The 20,432-nt window shown below is 37.3% G+C and overlaps 1 long non-coding RNA gene across 1 annotated transcript in view; it reads left to right on the forward strand.

Moving 5' to 3' along the window:
• The window catches only part of LOC132326255 (uncharacterized), a 105,426-nt gene that overhangs the window by 35,107 nt on the left and 49,887 nt on the right, over positions 1–20,432 (forward strand). The window contains exon 3 of the long non-coding RNA XR_009486180.1: positions 11,851–11,964. This is a non-coding gene — a long non-coding RNA (uncharacterized LOC132326255). The remainder of the gene's footprint in view (positions 1–11,850; positions 11,965–20,432) is intronic.

A 20,432-nucleotide genomic window follows, 5' to 3' on the forward strand; every position in this document is an offset into this window, starting at 1 on the left:
CTTGCCTTGGAATGTGGGAGTGCTGCAAGACAGAGGTAGTACTGGTGATCGCATACAAGTTGCTTTCTCATCCCTGCTACGAATGAATTCATGTCCAGTGGTGGTGTAAAGCAAATATATCTCAATGAGACCTTCAACTGGAGCTTGTAGCTGTGATGATTCTTTATAATAATAGTGGACAAGCTGAGAGTGTAATATAAAAGAGCCTGTGAGAAAGCCCAAATTCTTGGCACCCTAAGTTGATAAGAAAAGGTGTGATGACCTGCCAAAATGTGATTGGTGTGACAGCATTTTGTCATTATCCTTGACTCAGGTTCTGGTTCTTTACCATGTTGCATGCTGCTGAAAGCAAAGAATAAGAGATCTCAGTAGTTCTGCCAAAGTGATGCTAAACTCAGGTGTTTCTTCTCAGCCACAGAGTCTGATTTACTGTTTCCTTTCTTTCTCCAGTGCTGTTGTGTTTGACTATCAGTGACTTGGGAAAATGGCTTTAATGCTGTTTTTTGGCTTTCTAAAGGTATTGCTGTGTAGTTTGTAGCAAAAGACTGTGAAAGTTTACTAAGCTTTAATCCAGACTCATGGGAAGTTAGTAGTGTTTTCCTTCATGTTTTCTTTGTGAAGTCCCTTGCAGTATGGAAGGAGAAGAGAGCAGAACAGTTTTCCAGCAGTTAAAATGCCACATGAAGTTAAGTTATTCAGAGTAGGCAGGTATTCAACACATTTTGAAAAATCAATATAATAATGTATTTTTCTATGCTCCTACATTAAAAGTAGGTCAGATAAGCACTGTCAGCTTCAGATAGTATTATGCTTTGAAGCATGAACATAAAACTAATACATAAATTTGACCTCTGATTTTTTTCAATTTAGTTTTACTTTGTGTAAGAAATGGGAATTGCATCACCTATTTACCAGATGTGTCAAGTTTTGAACTAAATAAAAGCAACCTGTATTCCTCAGCAAGATGCCTCCTAAGACAGGGGCACGTCAAAGCAGAGTGCACCTACTCTGCTGCTCAGGTTTTCTTGCATATTTCATTTTCATGTTTGAATGACTACCTAACACATCTTGACTTTAATAAATATGCAAAGAAAATGAAGTGCTTACAGACAAACTGGCTTTTCTCTCACATTTTTTAAGTCTCAGTTCAGCTTGATCAACAGCAGTCAGATTATGCCAAATACTTGGATGGAGTTTGGCATTGGTTGCTCCAGAGAATGTGTTGAATGTTGTGCATGGTGGTATATAATTGACTGTGGTGTACCAGCAGGCAGCTAAAATAGTGTATATTTGGTATGTTCACTTGTATTTGTCTATGGATAAAACAAGGTGGAAGTTTTGTGTTGGTCTTTGTAAGTGATTATTTGGCAGTGTTAGTGTGAATTACTTTTCAGTTACAGTTTTAGTGGCCTTGTATAACCTATACCTCACTTGGTTAGTGAGCTAGGATGGAATTTTAAATGTTTCAGGATGTTCACACTAGGGAAGGTTGGATAACAGACAGAAATTGGAGCTGATCACAGTTTGATCTTGCTGGAATGCAAGGTTTATTAGGGTTAGTTGCAAGGAGGGAATTTTAAATGCAGCGAGGTCATTACATGTAAGTGATTACTGAAGCTCATGGTTTTCTGCCTGCCTGGAAGAGGGGGAGGCATATTGAGAACTCAGTATTTCCAGAAATGTACATGTTACTGAGATATTTGGGTGGAAAAATTACAAGTAGTAGAAGTCAGTTCTGAATTAAACAAGGAGCTCTCTGAAATGGCTAGATCTGATAGTGGTTTCTGTTTCCCTACTAGAAAGCTCAAAAATCTGGTAAAAATTGTGAAATAAATAATGAGATTCCACTGGCTCTACTTGCTGGAACTTAATTTTGCTAGTCTTTTATAGTCTTTCTTCTCCATTTTGCTTTCTGACACTTTTCATCTGTAAACATATTAATTTATAATGTTTTCAGGAACATTCTTTGGAAAAATTACTGTGAATATCTTTCATGTGGTAAACTTGCTGTCTTATCAAGATACTGTACATTTGATACTTTTGGGTGTAATTATTTTAACATATTAAAACATAGCAACATTTAAGTTGTTGCTACTTACATGCACGAAGATTTTTTTAACTTGAGGTTGAAAAGAGAATGGTCTCTCCATGACTTTCTAGTCTTTTATCAACAGATCTTAAGTCAGCTGCAGAGTTTTCCACACTCTAAATTTCTCTCACATGTAGAGCCCAATTCCTAACTACATTCCCTTTTCTGAGTGCCCTAAAATTCTGTGCTCTGCATATGGCAATGTTTTAATGGATTTAAGCCTGCTGCTAAGGAATCTGAGGGGCTGTTAGCCACAGGCAAGGTTTGGTAAGCGCAGAATTGTGTTTAATTGGTGCTCAGTAAAGCAGAGACTGGATTCACTGAGATGTAGCTCATGGTGCAGCAGAAGCCATGGGAATGAATTCCAGGGAGTTAGTCCTGAATCATCTGAGAGTCCTGAAGTCACGGTTCTGAGGTGCTCTCTACTGACCTGTGCAGCCACTGCAGTGAGCACACAGCGCATTGATGTGCTTCTGTAGCTGTCTGTAGATTAAAATTGCCAAACAGGGAGAGAGAAAACATAGCAAGAGGAAGGCCTGGTGTGTTTGTGTTGTCAAGGCACTTAACAACTCTGAAGTAAGCTATTTTCATGTAATTGTTCTCTTATTTTTTAAAAAAATGCGCCCTTGAAGTAGTATGAGATGTATGATGGTTCTCCATCCCTGGTTCCTTATATTTCAATAAATTTTTTTAATTGAAATGGGGTAATTTGAGAAGTAAATACTATAAAAACAACAGACTAATGGTCTACACAAAAAGCAGCAACAGTATGAAAAATATAAGTGAAAAAATTTTCAGTGGATAGTCACATACACAAATTAGTTTCATCTTGCAACAGGAGTTGAGTGAGCTTGTTTTTTAAAAGTATTGCACTTGAAGATGGAAGTCTGGAGGTTGTATTTTTAGAGTAGTTGTGTTCACTGGAACAAAAAAAAAAAAAAAGAAATCATATATTTTGAATTAATTAGGATAAAATCCTGACTTGAAAGACAGGAAGGAAAGCAAGGAAATGGCTGAATGTGATAGTCTGAGTTACAGCTTTGTGTAAACTGCATTTTGGTAAGGTAGAGAAAGGGAGGTGCATGGGGTTGGTGATAAAAAGCTGTGGGAGGACCAGTTGAATTGGCCTAAATTCAAAACCTTGTTCCTGATGACATAAACTAACCTGAAGCATCTGTACATGGATGCTATTGGCTATTAATTCTATAACTGTGTGTTCAGAATTTCTTGAGTTGTCTCTGAAGCATTACAGAACCAATACACTACTACAGTTCCCTGTGACAAGTGCGAAAGCATCTATGCATTTAAAAAGTTATGAAAATTGACTGACCATAGTTTATATGATGTGAACATATGTTAGTTTTACAATGATCTTATTGAAAAAGCTTGGCCTGAAAATTAGGGATTGCATCATTCTTGATGAGTATAAATAGAGCAGTAAAGAGTCTTATTAATAGAACTCCTAGCCTCTTTCTTCATTGTGAGATTTGTTAGGCTTTGACATCTGAACATCAGTTATGGAGGATAAAGGTGTTATTGGTGTAAACAAAGTGTTGGAGGACAAGTCTCCATGCAGCACTGAGTCCTGAGGAGCAGAGCTCGTCTGTGGATGAACAGCTGGGGCTGCTGTAGTTCTCCTTTCATACTCATTGGTGCCACATGGCATCTTCCTTCCTTGCTTGTGTGCAGACAACTTCCAGGGCAGTACGAATTAATTAGAACTCGTTTTGACTAGCATAGCATGAAAGTCACAATTAGCAGTATTTTGGATAATTAGCCTCTATGCTAGAGAATTCCATGATTGCATTTGGAAGACTGCTAGTTAGTAGAATCCTGGTAAATAAAAATCTGGGTGCATAGATACTTTGTAGTCTCTTGGGAAATCAAAATGATAATGTTTTACATGGGATTTTATTAATGTGCTTCAGCTCAGAAATGATTCAGAAATTATTTTTCTCTGTCTGGATGGTAATCTACTTGTTGCCTGTCATCAAATAGTTTGGGTTTGATTGTGGAAACACTTGTTGGAGTCATAAATCAGTCAATGGACTACTTATGTTCTTAGAGTTATGGCTGTGCATAAATAATGGCAGGAGCAGCATCTGGCACTGGGAATTCTTTAATAGAGAACCATATTGTGATTTGTCTGTTTCGAGTATTTCATAGTAAGGCTCTACTTGCTATTTCCTCCGCATTGGAACATGTATAAGATTCCAAATTACATGTAATGCCTGTTCCTATTATTATACATAAAAATAATGTGTTCACAATTATATGAATGCTTTTCATTTTCTGATATATTAATTCCCTCCCAGCAGTGGTGAAATAGGAGAATGCTCAGATGACAGAGCATTGAAAAAATGAGGCACTGAAGCTGAGATGTTTTTAAATGTCTTTATTCCATTAATTTGAATTTACTAAATAATTTTACGAATCTGTTTACAGAGAGCCTCTGACTAAAGAGGGAATTATAACAAGATCTCCTGAGTCCTAAAGGCACACTTTGGTCTTTGGATGGCTATTCTTCCAAATAGCTGCAGCAATCTTACAGATGTAACATTATTTTAGGAGGTCATTACCTAAGTTGATGTGTTCTGTTGAATGCTGTCATTTCCCAAATTGCATATATATGAATGTAGAATTTAGATTTTTGAAGGGAAAACTTCATGATTTTATATGTAGCACCTGCCACTTCTCTTCTTCCCTGAAATGCTTTTATTGTTGCCTTTTTTTTCTTAAGAAATAATTCCTTTTATAAAAATATACAGGGATATAGACATATATATTCCCTATAATAATTATGGATGAGGGTCTTTCTCAGTACAGTTGGGGAACACGGAATAAGATTCAGAGTCTTTTACTTCTCAGTCAATAATTTCTCATACTGAACCAAAAGATAAGAGTAACAATGCTCTAAACAGATTGCACCAAGCCATGTGGGACTGGAAAAACCTTAAGCTGAAATTTGAATTACACAGTAGACAAATTCAGTCCTCTTCTGTTCCCAGATAGCAGATAAAATGCTGCCATTTTGGGCACTGGCTGGGGAGTCTCAGCTTGCTTTAGTCCTTTAAAGCATTTCAAGTTTCTGTTTGAGTTCTTGTTTTTTAAATATTGCAGTGAATCCTGGGTAAAATCTGAAATTACTTGTCAAAGGCAAGAAAGAAGTCATAAGAAGTCTAAAACTTGGACTTGTGTCCCACCTAGACAGTGGATTCACTTTTCTTTCTCAGAGTCCCATTAGCTTCTGGGTCCATCACAGCCTGCCTTGGTATCAAATCCACTAAATCATTGAAAATTGAAGCTGTTTTTTTGTGATAGTCAGAACTTTTAAGGCTTTTTGTCCTGTCCTTTGGTTAGTTCTGAATGAAATTTTCTGATTTGTATTCACTCCATCTGCCTTTAGTCTCTTTTAACCTGGTGTAGATCAAAGTTCTTCATAAAGAATATACAGAAGCTGGTCAGTAGGCTGAAGGAGATTAAGTAAGGAAAATAGGAATTAATCCTTTTTTGCCACTTCCCTTTAATCTCTGATTATTTGTTGGCAAGATAAAAGGATAGATTGTTTTCCGCAAGCCCTGTTTGTTGGAATGAAATCCTGTCTATCCCTGCCTTTGTGTAGTAGACTGATGGTCACTTTTCAAATCCTGTTGCTGAAGATCTTTCATATCATCTTACAGACAAAGCACAGGGTCTGTCCTTAGGCTTGCTGCTCTTTCAGCACATAGTGTTGCCAACTCCCTCTGTTCCTCACAAAATCCTAGGTGAAAAACTGTTGAAAACCAACCGTGATATGAAGCAGCAACTGAAGATGAGTAGTCAAGAGTCCAACTCCAAAGTGTAGGAAAAATTTAAATTGCAGTTCAGGTTTTTCTTCAGTGGCCAGTGCACTTTATACAATAAACCTGGATTTATATGAAGTGTTGTCAACTGCTTGCCAGAGTGAAAAAACACGTGACAGATGATAGATTCATTGCAGTGGTCTTAGCTTGCATTTCCTGGAACGGGTAATTGATGTCAATACAAGTAAAGCTGTATGTAAAGAGAAAGCACAAATGCATCAATTTCTGGATTGCCAGCATGTCCATCACAGTACCTCAAAGACTGTCCAAATGGTTACCAGAAAAGCTTCTGAAGCCTGTGCTGCTGCACACTAACTGTATAGCTGAATGCTGACAGGTGCTTTGTGTGACTTTGTTTGATGGAAGATGAATAATTTCTTTTCTGTCTGTAGATCATGCTGTGTGGACAGGCCAACAGAAAAAGCAGGTAGCAACTTAATCCCATGGACTAGTAACTAAAGGTGAAGAGCCCTTCTCTTCTGCATGGCAGAATATTATTTTGTGGAAAATGTTGCAAGACAGTTTTCTAATTCCTGTCTGAATCTATGGTAACAAACTTACTTGCTACAAATTTTGTTCATGTAGTGTAAACTAATATTTCCTGTGGAAGTGTAGTAGGGGTAAATGTTTTCTGAATTGTTATGAGCACAGGTGTAATGAGAAGGAACTTCTAGCCTGAAGCTATGGGGTCTGTGAACTAAACTAATGATTGAATCAATCATTCTGTCAATGATATGTTCTAATAACTTGGCCTATGTTTATTTCTACATATTGAGTATAAGTAAATACTGCAGTGGAAGTAGTGTTTTAATGAAATGCAGTGTTCTAATGAAAGCCAATGAAGCAATGTCTGATGTATATTACTACAACCTTTTAGCAGAGACATTGACTGTGTTTGGTCGAGAGGCTATTCTCTTCAATTGATTTTTTTTTTTTCTTACATAAAAGTCAGAACATATTTTTGCATATAAAATTAGCATAAACACTGCTTTGGAAAAGAGAGTGGACAATGGCTCCAGTGCAACTCCCCATAGAAACACAGAATATGCTGTGTTGGAAGGGACCCATGAGGATCATTGTGTCCAGCCCCTGGCTCTGCACAGGACACCTCAAGAGTCACACCGTGTGCTTGAGAACATTGTCCAAATGCATCTTGAACTTGGACAGGCTGTGCTGTGCCTACTTTCCTGGGGAGCCTGTTCAGTGCCCAACCACTCCCTGGGCGAAGGACCTTTTCCTGATATGTGACCTAAAACTCCCCAGACACAGCTTCAGGCCATTCCCTAGGGTCCTGTCACTGGTCACAAGACTGAAGACACAGTCTTCCCCTGTTTCCCCTCAGTTTCCTCCAGGCTGAACAAGCCAAGTGACTGCAGCTGTTCCTCATATGGCTTCCCCTTCAGACCCTTCACCCTCCTCATGGCCCTTCTTTGTAGGCTCTCTAATAGTTTAGTATATTTTTTTTATATTGTGGAGCCCAAAACTGCACACAGTGCTTAAGGTGAGGCTGCTCCAGTGCAGAGCAGAGGGACAATCCCCCCCCTCTTGCCCTGCTGTTGATGCTGTGCCTGATCCCCAACCCAGACATGCTTGGCCCTCCTGGATGGCAGGGCACAATGACTCATGTTCAGCTTGCCATCAGCCAGGACTGCCAGGTCCCTTTCTGTGGCACTGCTCTCCAGCCTCTCATTCCTCAGCCTATACACACCACCAGGGTTGCCCTGTCCCATGTGCAGAATCTGAGATTTGCCCTTTTTAAGCTCCCTACACTTGCTGATTGTCCATCTCTCTAATTTGTCAAGGTCTCTCTGCAGGACCTCTCCTCCCTTGAGACAGTCAACAGTCCCTCCCAATTTAGTGTCATCAGCAAACTTAATATTCCTTTGATGTGTGTGTGTCCCTACGTGAACTTTAGTTTTAAGACACAAACAGTATGATATTGCTGTCTGACAATTAATGCAGAAATTCATTAATGTAGGAAAAGGGTAATAGTATACAAAAGGAATCTGTACTAGAAGAGTGAAAAGCATAATGTATAATGTCAGGTTTCATGGTTTGTGATGACAGCTGAGGCTTGCTTTCCTGCTGTTTACTTCCCTTGAATGCTGCTGACCATGTTTCCCTGCATGATGAGCTAATTATCCATTTCAGTTGGGTATAAAGTGTAAAATTAAGTTGTGATAAAGTTCTAGACAACTCCTTTATATGGTAAGGCCTAATCATGACTGTCATCCTCATTAGATTTTTTTTTTTTGAAATATCATTAGGTAATTAACAATGGAAAATAAGCAGCAGTCTCAGTGGGGGAGTGAGGAGGAATTTTTATTCCTGTAATGTTTATAAATGACAGTAGTATTACCAGTACTGATGATAGGGTGAAATGTTACAGTGATATGAGGATAAAGTAGGATGACAGAGGAAATGGCAAAATAGAAAAAGGTAATCCAGATAGAAGAGATTATTAAAAAGATTTATAGAATAGGGTGGTGAAAATGGAGCCTGGCTTTGTGAAATGCCTGGGGATTCAATGATTCAATTAACAGTTCCAGAGTAATTAAAACTTTAGGCAAACTGTAACATTCTTCTGTTGAAAAGGTCCATCTGGGTAACAAGGCAACTAAAATCCTGGAAAATATGATCATGCAGGGAACCTTGCTGTTATATGCAAAGCTAGCAGAGTAATGGTTGTCACAAGTAAAGCAATGAAACAGAGAGTTTATGAGAGTAAGGAAGAATTTCTTTAAGTAATGAACATTTGGAAAATTTAGCAGATGAATGTATGAATGAAAATTGAAAAAAAATTGTTTTAGTCTAGATGTGTTGCTCCTATAACTCTAGATTTTTAAACCATATGAACTTTAGTCAGGTAAACTTTTCTCAAATACACTAGATGTAACCTAAAAAAGACTTACTTATCAAAAAGATTGACAAATTGTCACTACTTACTTGGAAAAACCCTTGTAAATTCAGGCTGTGTGGTGTGCCTTATGCTGCTGTGTAAAATGAACTGCTCAATCTCAACAGCAACAAGCTGTGGTTGAAGTTGTGTGGTATTGAGTTGCCATTTAAATATCTAAGAGTCTGTAGTTAAAGTTTATATCAATGTAGAAATAATTCAGATTTGTCATTTTGATTTAGAGTTGAAATCTGTTTTTTCTGGGTTTTGCATATATAAATTAATTCCTGGTTTATTTTTTTTCTTTAATTTATTCTATTCTTAGTTTCCACTTTTCCTCAGCTAAACAGTTTTGTGGTTTGTGCGATGCACATTTTAAATTATTTTTCTTATTATATCTTAATAGACTTTTTCCTCATATGTGGGTAGTAATGTGAAACAGTCATGAACTGATATTTGAATGGATAAGTTAGATGATGATTAGTTTGCTGGAAAAAAGAATCAATAAATCAGAGAAGTCTGATCTGTTCTCACATAAGGGAAATGGATGTCATAAAATCAATTTTTCAGCCCTTCTTGACTTTCTGGAACTTGAAAGATAACAGGTCAGCAATAACTCACTTTATTATGGCTGTAATATAATGCTGAAAATTTGAGGCAGAGCATTTATAAACGGCAGATTTAGAAGAACATAAAACTAAAATGAAATAAATGCTACAGTTCCTCACAATGAGCATTCTGTAGTAGGAATTTTGCCTTTGTTTTGGATAAAGACAGCCTTGATCTAAATCCTTAACTAAATTTACCAGCATGTCATCATGTGCAAGGACACAGATTATAGCCAGCTAGTTCTCTGTTGGCCTCTCCCTGAATCTGTTTGTCCATTAATTCTTCTTTACTCCTGAAGAAAAAGCTTTAGCAAGTACATTCTCCCAGCATGAAAATTTGAAGGAATGCACTTGAACTGTTTTGAAGAAAGCAAGGGAACTGTGCATTTTTTTGTCATTAGGGTTAGAAGTCCCTCAACTTGGGTTGGGGGAGTGGGGCAAGGGACAATGCTTAAGAAACATTTTGTTTCTGCTGTCTCAAGAAAGGGTAAATTTCCTTTCCTTCTCATGGTTATTGATATTGTATGCATGCAGTTTTTCCTTTTAGGTAGTTTGAGTGACATTGTGTTCAGGAAAAGTTTTGTGCTTGTCTATCAAGATGCTTTTATTTCAGGAAGGCTGGAGAGAGGGCTGACAGCTCAGCCATACATGTAAAATGCCATAGTTCTTTTATTGTGCATGAAGAAGAACTATCCATTCCAATTCAAGGTGTGATGGAGTGTTTGAATGCAAATTTTTCTGGGGGGAGGAAGAAAGGACAAAATTATTATTGCTAAATGAATTTCTACATCTTATGGAAAATAAGTGGATATTTTGTGATGAATGTAGTCTTTATTTAAAGAATGGTATAATCCTTGTCATTAGGCATAAATCTGCAGGATGTGAGTCACTGGTGAAATATTCTCTGCCTGTATCTGTAACTATTGAATAATGGTTTCAAGATAGCAGGCACTGAGTTAGTGTCTCAGTGACATGTCAGCCTCTAGTATCAGTGTAAGTGCTTAATTACTGCTTATTTACAGGAGAGTACAGGACTGGTCATACTGCAGATTTACAAAATATCTAAGGGTTTGCTTGCAGCACTCCAGATGAAGCCAAGGGGAAATCCCATTTCTTATTTTCACCCATTACAATGAAAAAGGGGCTTGGGTTAAAGTCATTAAATGAGAGACCTATGAGCATTCTACTTTTCTTGAGTTCAAAACAGGTGTAAAATTGTAATTAATTCTTAGTTTGGCAGTGCAGTAGATCATATCCAGGGTCATCTTCTTCTAATTGACCCTTGTCCAACATACTTGTGAAGGAGTAGACCTCTTGTTTGTCACCTGGTCTACAAGGAACAGGTGCTGGAACACAAAAGCTGATGATTGTTCCATTGTTTGCAGCCCTGTTAGTCAAATCCTTAGAAACCAAGAATCTGGTCATTAGTGCTGAAATTTGAAGGCCTGTTTAAAATAAAGCTTTCTGTCTTAAGGACTACTTGCTGGTTTATGTCAAATTTTACCCTGAGCTACTGTTCTTCTAGTTTCTATATTGTTCTTCTAGCTTTTTGACTGAGTAAGGACAGATCTTGGACTGATAGAAAGTACAGCACCTTAACTGAAACTCACAGCAGCACCAGATTTTACCTTGCCTATGAACTTTCCCTGCTAAAGCTTAGTAATTATGAGTAGAGTTGTGTTATCTGATTTATTGTTGTTGCCTAACTGGGCAACAGGAGAGTTACTAGTAGTACAGGCAGCATTGCTTCCCGTTGGCAATAGATTTAATCTGTGAAAATAATTCTTTTAACTGAATATAAATACAAGGAAAGGCTGGGAGATTAGCCTGTTTTTATAAACAGAAGTTTGAATTAGTGCCTGTATGTGGATCCATACAGAAGGCATGGGACCTATAGACTTTTAAAATAAATACAGAGCCTGCTCACATCTCAAATCCATTGAGTAGAATTGTATTAATATGTATTAATAACTATTAATATTTATTAATAACTATCTTAATATGTAGGCACACAGTTTGTGGTAATTGGGGTGGGGCTGTGTCCAGCCTCATCCCCAATGGGCTGCAGCTGTGCGAAGCAGGTGAGCAGCACTGACAGCAATGAGCCATGGAGTGCCCTGTGGCACTGACCAACACCCAAGGGAACAGAGGGCACACAGGTGCAGTGCATGGACATGAGGGGTGTAAAAGGTTGGGCTGAAGAACAAGAAGGGCAGATGCTTGAAGCCTTCTGCAGTGGTCTGGTGTTATTCTGTATGGGTTTTAGCTTTCTGAAATGGTATGAGGACACTGTATTGTGATTGTCTCAACTGTGACATATGCTGTGACATTAATACAAAAAACCTTTCCTTCTTTATTTGATTTTTCTTGCACTTGTGTGTGGCTCTAATCCCCACTTCCCATTTTAATCTTCAGGTTGCTTCACCAGCATAGGACATGGTGTACTGGTAGAAACCTACACTGGTATTGCAGTAACTTCTCAGCAGCCACTTATGAACATCAGCAAGGAGTCCTTCATAAGAAATTGTGGTGAGTTCACTTCTCATTTTCAGCTTTTTGTTCTATTTGCATCTGTAAGAACTAAGAAAGATTGAGCAAGTAAGAAAGTGGGAATAAAGAAAAACTTCATAAATGTAAGAGGCAGACTATACATTTTGGATAGTGTAATAGCAACAGGTTTATTGTTGTTGGATAAGAATTTTTTTTGAAGTGTTTTTGAATATAAATGCACCAATTCAGCCTTTAGACACTAATTCATCAAAGCTAGAAATTATATTTTTGAGTAATATAACTCAACTTGACAGTAAATGAATCATAAGGATTAAAGGTAAGATTTTTTTAAAAATTGTAAACTTTAAAATAATAGACTGGAGGTTAGGTTTAAATTGTTCATAGGTAACTGTGCTGAATGATTTTCAAAGGCGATGTATGAAAAGAAAATTATGGCTGTTCAAACAAAGTAATTAAAATCTTACCAGAATTAATCAGGAGGAAGACAGAATGGTAATATCTTAATTCAAGTATCTCAGTTACCAACTGATCTAATTTAGTGGAAATCTTAAAAACTCCCTTGAGAAGGAAAGGAGCTCATATTCCAGGAGACAGAGTAGTTTTATTCTTTATTTAGCAATGGGGTATTTAAGTCAAGTTCTCCTTGCCCACTTTAATGCCAGTATAAAACTATGTCTACACAGAAGAGGCTTCCAGGGATAAGAGAGCGAGATGATAGTGTCTCTTTTAAAGCATTTATTGATTTTAGACTATATTACATAATTGTGTTGGGAATAGTAAAATAGAACCCTTTTCATCTCTTTAGAATCAATAGAATAGAACTATCTGGAGATTTTGATTAAAAATTTATGTAGAATCATAGAAAAATTTAAGTTGGAGAAGTTCCTTAAGATCATGAAGTCCATCCATTGCTGTGTGTGAGAAGAGAATTTTCATTATAATGATTTGGTTATAAGGGGAAATTTGCTGGAGAAAATTGCATCATTCTCCAGCGTGAAAATAAGCAGTTGCAGTATGTTTGTTATTGTACCAAGCATCTTGCAAACTTTAGATACATATATTTCTTGGTGGCCAGATGGCACGCTGACAGAATTCTGAAACAGCTGTGTCTACAGAGCTACTTCTTTGTTATTTCTGAGGATGAAGCAATGATATTTTTATAATGAGGAGGAGTCTTTGTGTTAATTGAAGATGGCTTCTATTTTGATGAGCATCATTTGCAGAAGGACTTTTTAGTATTGCAGAATGCGGACAAGAACTAATCTCATTCTTTGGAGTGTGCTACTATGGGGCACCTCACATAAGGTGCATTTTTATTTTCAGCTGATTATTTTTGCTATATTCAGTTATTCCATGTGAAATTTTATCATGTTTGGGTCTTTTCTGTAATTCATGGAGAGGAGGAGGTTTCTGCTGTTTTCACTTTTTAAATTACCCTCTGCTCTGTTGTCTGAAAGACTTGATGTAGCAACTGGTGAAAGCAAAAAATAATTTTGTCAGTGCAGTTTCTGTCCAAGCAGATTTTTTGACAACCCTTTAGCCCTTGTGCTGTGCTATGATGAGCCTAAAGGCAGACTTCGTTTTTGAGTTCATGTTGACTTAAATATTTCAAGCTTTGTCTCTTTTACCAACCTAGTAGAGGGTCTGATTTCTTCGCCATTTAAATTATAAAAGCATTGCAACTAAATTCTGCTTTTTTACTGCTGGAAGATGGTGTATCCTGGATAAATTTTTGTCAAGATAATGCATTTATTCCTTGTTTTAGTGCAAGGGATTCTAGAACAAGGGCAAGACAGAATTTGATACTCTTTTTGTCAATGAAAATGTGTTCTTCCTGAAAAGTGACTTTAAAATTATGGAAATTATTTCATGGAGATGCTTTATAGCATTCTTTTTCCTGTGCATTATTCAGGAGACATATAAAGTAATTTCTTTACTGTTTTTCTTTCTTAGAATCTTTTTGTGGACAAATTGCTGAATATCTGTCTCTGCTGTGTCTGAATTCATTCAGAATAGGAATATACCAACACTGATTCCTTGAGCATGCCTAAGTCTGCAATGTAAATAGTTCTGTCAGGTCATAGGAAGGGAAGACAACTTTTGTTTAAGCTCTCTAAGAAACTAAGCTGTGAAGCAGACAAGAAAAATATAGGCAGATTGTGCTTTGACATGGAACAGACCTAGTAAAGTAGCTACTGAAATTTTGTAAAGGAAAAACATAGCCTGAGACAAAGGCACAGGCCAGATTCAGTGCTCAAATACATCAAAATGGGTTTCTTAAAAGAAGACAGGAGTGTAACCAGCTTACAAACTGTTTTCCAAGGAAATGTAGATCAGGTGGCATTTGTGAAGCCAAGTGGCGTGTGAGGATGTGTATGTTGGGATGTTACGATGTTCTGTCTGCCGCTGCAGTATCAGCACAGTGCTGACAGGGGCTGCAGTGCCAGAAGGGAGCAACCCCCCCCAGTTCCATGTGTGGTTCGTGGGGACAGAGGCAGATTGCCCCTGTAACTCAAGGCACTGCAAAGCCCCGGTGCTTGGCAGCACACGTGGCATCTTGCCATTTGTGATGAGCAAGAGCTCAAGGAAATTTTGCCCTGCATGTCCTGGCAGTGCTCAACTACTCTCGCTGTCCTGGTCAACTCCTCCTGCAGTTTCCTTATGTTATTTGTGGTATTTGCACTCATATAGTGCCATTCACCAGTGATCTTCATTTCCAGTCCCATTTCCTCTTTTACCCATTTCTGCCCTGCCAGCTCCTGGTTGGTAGTTCTTGATCTCACTGTAGTCTTGCCTGGGCTCCAAACCTATCACCTTTTCTTCATACTTTGTTCTTGAGGGGTATAAGCCTTATGGGAGGCTACATGCTGAACAGAGATCTGGGAACAAACCAGACAGGGCTTTATGTATACGGGGTTATGTATAGGGCTGGCACACCAACAGGGCTTTCTAGCAGACAATTAATCGGTTTTCTAAATTAGTCCAGCTTTTGGTTTTAAAAAGCAGGCAGGTTATGAAGAATAAATATGTAGCCAGTGAGCCTGAGAGTGTCACTCACAGCTCTGGTTACTACTCACCAGTGAACTGACTAACCAGAGTTCTTTCCTAATTTATAGTCTTCTTTTTCCGTGGTTAGTGGATAAAAGCCTACCAAAGTGAACAAGAGGGAAGTAATCTCTGAAGCAGAAATCCATGTTTAAAGATAGTACAAAAAATATGTAGAGGGGACATTTTTAATAACCATGCGGGGAAAAAGTGCCCTCAATTGAATGACTATGGCAAACGGCAGATTTAGGTATGAAAGATTACTTGTTCCCTCTCTCCTGTCTGAAAGATGTGTTTCTTACCTGGAGAAAAATATGGAGGGAAAAAAATCCTTGGGATTTAATTGGACTTTGAATGTAACTATGAGAAGATTCAGACAGTGGCTATCCCAGGTTGACAGGAACAGTGACTTGGGAGCTATTAATTTGACCTTGGACAACAGAGCTATTTGAATTGTCTTAACCCTGTGTTTGCTGCTCTGTGGCTTTTATTCTTATCTGTGTTCCCTCACCTCCTCATTAATCTTTTGGCAATGATTCAGTCTTCTCTTTAATGAATAAATCCTGTTCAATTGATTATGGTTTGGGTGTTTTTTTTTAAATTCTCTTCCATTCCAATCAGTTCTCTAGTACTGCTGTTTTGGAAGATACCTTCACAAATCTTCCTGCCAGCAACAATATCTAGAGAATCTAGGGACAGAAGCACCCCTGCCCTTTTTTGGTTTTGGGCAATATGGATGCTTAAGTGCAAGCTAAGCATATGGTGTGAATGACACAAGTTATTTCTTGGTTGGGAGTTACAATTTTTATTTCTTGTCCTGTAGCTACTGCTGTTGTGGAGGTTGCTTGTAACTTCTCAAGTATTTTTATTTGGTAGCAAAATTACTTAATAGAAAAGTTTGTCAGTCACTCCTGTGGCACTATTTGAGAACTTCTCTTTCCATTTCTTTGGAAAAAATGTTATCTAGATCTTCTAGGATATCTTGCACTGCATGTTATTCATTTGGATCACCTTTAATCAGCACACAGAACTATTCTGTATCACAAGTCTGGAAATAGGAATCAGGAATCATTACTGTCCGCTGTGTGAAGATGTGGAGACTTGGTTAGACACATGCCCGCACATTCTCTAGGGAGACTGGGAAATACTTATTCACAAAAATTTGGTGAATTGTTTGCTGAAATTGTTCCTCAAGCTGAGAATTGAATAGAAATTCCTTTGTGTCCTCACAGCCTCTCTTGATGCTATTCATTCAGTAGGATTCAACTCATGCTTTTTTCTAAGTCAAGGTATTTTCTCCCTCTTCAACTCAGTTATGATTTTACAGAATTTCTGCTCTGTTGTGACTGCAGTTATTATTTACTATGGGTCCTGTTTCAAGCATTTGCTCTACATGCAGAGTCAAAACTGCCAAGATACTGCTCTCACATCAGCCTTACATCTTTTCTTACTATCACAGTGATACTTTGAACTCCTTATTTTTCTACCAGTCTGTTTACCACTTAACAGAATGTTTGAATCAACAAAAAGTTGAAACTGATAGAAAATCTGATCTTTTAGAACAGTGATATGGAATCTCTGACATATGGGGGAAAAATGGAGTAAAATTCTAAAAGCATGAGAGATAGTACTTGAAATATGATAAATTTGTTTTGTAAAAGAATCATTATTGCTATTGAATGTGTCATATAAATTATGCCAGTCAGCTTCCCCGTTTTTTTTTTCCAGATAATGCCATATAAGTCTTCTTGATATAAATGGAATAGCAAAATTAGCTTTGCAAAATTAAACTTCCAAATATGTTTTGGTTGGTTAGTGGTTTTGACAGAAAGTCATTGGAGAAAGAATCATCTTCATTTTTGCTGGCTCAAGATCCACTTTAAGTTTAAGCAAAAAAAGTGAATGCAGGGGGAGAAAAAAGGCAAAACAACTTAGTGTTTTGCCTGTGTTGAGAATTTTCTGGTGTGCAGATTTTTGTGGACTAGGTAATGGTTGTTTTTCTCTGATTTTGGTAGTATAAGGAGTTGTCATTTTTAAAGAATGGGTTCAAAAATACTCTTCATTTGTTTTAATAACTGAAAGCTAGATAAGAAGAACATATGGAAGAGTAAATAGATTGTTGTTACCAATCTGTCTGGGAAAAAAAAAAATTGATCTCCTTTTGCAAACTAGACTGTGTATTCATCCAGGCAAGGAGAAGGTCATAAAACCATCATGTGAACCTTAAAAAAGAAAAATTAAAAAATCATCTGTAGACTACATTGAATTTGTTGCAGTTGCTAGAAAGATTATTTATATCCTCACTTCCCCCCTCAGTAACCATGAGACATGAATAGCTTTCTTTTAAAATTTTTATTATAAACAAATTACTTTCCTATTACAGAGAGGCAGCCAGTTAATTAATAGAAATCATTGACATCGGATCAGAAATTCTGAATTTTTTCTTTCATTTCTGCTCCAAAACTGCTTCTGATATTTTCTCAGTATTGGAATGTCATCTGGGAATCTGCAGGTAGCTGATTTTTCTAGGATTTCTCTAGTGCTTCTTATGTTTGTGTGTATTTGCCTGTTTCTCAATGTAGTTGTTCAATGACTTTCATGTGGAAAGATATACCAAGTGCATTTGTTGCATATATAACTAAGCACAAAGCTGTATGTTGGCATAGGAAAGCCTGAAGACTGGACACAAAGGACAGTTTCAGTTTGTGATATGTAGCACTTCACTTTTCATGTCCTTACTGAGTAAAATTAAGGTGTGCTTTAACACCTGACTCAGCAGATGTGTGTTTCAACAAGAATAGTTTTCCTGGCTTCTAAAGGAGCAAATACAGACAGATCCTTGTTAGGGGTAAGATTGCTTACCTGTGCAATTTTTCCCTTCATAGAGTGTCTGAGCAAAGCTGTCTTGAAGTCTTTATTGCTGCCTATGAAGTCAGCTACTTGTTGTGCAGCAATGATTTGGCTTAGCAGTGGAATTAGTTGCTTGATTTGGCTCCTGTATCTACTGGGGACCTGTCCTTCTGTCTCCTTACAGTGTTGTTATGTCTTTAATTGGTCTTTCTACTCAGACTCAATTCCTGTTCTCCTTCACATATACACACCTTGAATTCACTTGAAAGGAAGAATTTTCTTGTTCTCAAAGCACTTTTCTTGTGTGTTTTGATTCACATGAAACAAAAGTGCATAATGACAAAAACATTAAAGAAACCCCAAATTTTATTAGTGTCATTCTTTGACAGTCATAATGCAGTTACCTAAATAAGTTAAAATAGGTACAACTTATAGTATGAATGGAAAACAACAGTGATGACCCTTAGAAAAATTCGCCTTCTGTACATGCCAGTCCTTCCTGTCTCTCATGCACTGTTTTCTTCAACATCTCTTTTCTTCTTTTTCCTGACCATCTTTTTTCTCATGTGTCTAGGTCAGCTTGATGAGTGACAAACAAATCCTCTCAAAAATTGAATGATTAGCAAACTTAAAGCATCTGCTCTTTCTCTCTTAGATATGAAAAATAGACAACAAACCTTAATTGTGTTTCCCCCATTTGCAGTATTTCAGTTCCTGTAGGAAGAAGTAGCTTTCTTCCTATGTGGATATAATGGATGTTGCCGTACAGATATCCCTTTGTTCATAGCTCAGGTACTGTGTAAGCTTTCTGTCAGTGTCTTTTTATGATACTCAGATGTGAGTATGGGGTAGACTGCAGTAATGTAGATAGTGGAGGGTTTTTTAAAGAAGTAAGTTCACACCATTGAGGAGAGCCATATGAGAGATCTGCTGAGATAATTTGAATCAGCCTTTGGGCACCAAATGACTTATTTTACTGTCCAGCTTATAGTGAGGATAAGTTCAGTCTCTTTTTAATCTATTGAGTCTTTGAAGACAGGCGCTCTACTGGCTAGGTGTAAAGCAAATATTGCTAGTAAAAATGGGAATACACTGATGGGAAAGGACAGTTCAGCTAGAGTTCTTAGTCTCAAGGGTGTTCCCATTTATTTTAGAATCTTCATGGTGTGTGCTCTTTTGCTTCATACTCTGCTTGATACAGTTTGGCCTCTGCATTGCTCAGTGTGGTCCAACAGTTTACTTAGTCTAAGTTTCTTTATCACAACAGGATAACTGTCCTGGATAGTGCTGGTTCTGTTACTGCTTTTTACAATGGTGGTGTTTCCTGTAGCATTAGCCAATGAATTAATGAGATTAGGGATTCAAGCAAAGATTGCTGTTGCTACAAGTTGTGTTGAGCTGATGTTAAGGTAAATACCTAAAGATGGGAAGTTTTCCAGTGGCAGTAACTGAGCAGCAGAATGCGCTTCCAAGTTCGGTGCTGACTTCTGAATGATACTTTAGCAACAATCAATGAGAGTTTAAAATCTATCACATTAAAAATAAGACATCTCAGTGAATAAACCTAACTACCGTCTTCTTCACCTGTGGCAAAATAATGAGAATAGCTTAATGGCAAATCTAATAATCTGTGACATGTTTGACTATAAATCTCCTTCCTCAGTGTACATAGTTTATTTCTGAATTTGCAGAAGCATCATTCTTTACTTTTAGAAAACCACCAGTTACATGTGTGTGCATTTTGTATAGAAATTGAAATGAAACCTAGGGTTTTTTTAGAAATAAAATTAAATAATTGGTGTAATATGTTTGCAGGCCATTCTGACTTGTTATGTTCCACAAAAGTTCTTAAACATTTAAGGGTAAGAGTTAGCTTCATTTCCCCCAAAAGATTTTGTACAACAGCAGATTTGTCTATGAGACTTTGTACTGCCAGCACTGCCAAACTGAATGCACCACAAAGTTTAAGTGCATAAGGATGGGGAGAGAGTCAGTGTTTGGTTCACTGTTTAGGGAGCTCTGCTTTATGTTACTGCAATGGTGTTTGTCACCCATGCCTGTGCGTTTTGGAGAAGCTGCTATGATTTGTGCCCTAACAGAAGGTCAAGCCCCAGATCAGTGCACAAAATACTTCCTGCTCCATTTTCTCTACTTTTCTTTTACTTGGTACAGACAAGCAAACATAAGCACAGTAATTTAGTATTGGACAAAAAAACTAAAGAGAGCAAGGATCTTTACAAACACATGAGGAGAAAAGTGGAATTAAAAAACAAGAAGAAAACTAGAAGTTGTTCATGAATGAAGGAGAAAATAATACATTATTGAAAATGGAATTTCATTTGTTTTAAGAAAACCCCTGTGAATGTCTGTATAAATATGAGGTGTAATGAAATAGACCAACTGCAAAAGCCAAGGAAGATCTGTGCTTTTCTGAGAAGTGTCATATGACAGAAAAAATAAGTATTTTCTGTTAATTCTAATTGTTTAAAGGATGGTAGGAAAAATATTGTAAAACATGTTGTAAGAAATAACTTTTTTTTCTAGAAAAGCTATCAGATCAAAAATTTAGACACTTAAAAAAAGTGTCTCAA

This window comes from Haemorhous mexicanus, chromosome 4 (genome assembly GCF_027477595.1).
Source record: "Haemorhous mexicanus isolate bHaeMex1 chromosome 4, bHaeMex1.pri, whole genome shotgun sequence".
Lineage (NCBI taxonomy): Eukaryota > Metazoa > Chordata > Aves > Passeriformes > Fringillidae > Haemorhous > Haemorhous mexicanus.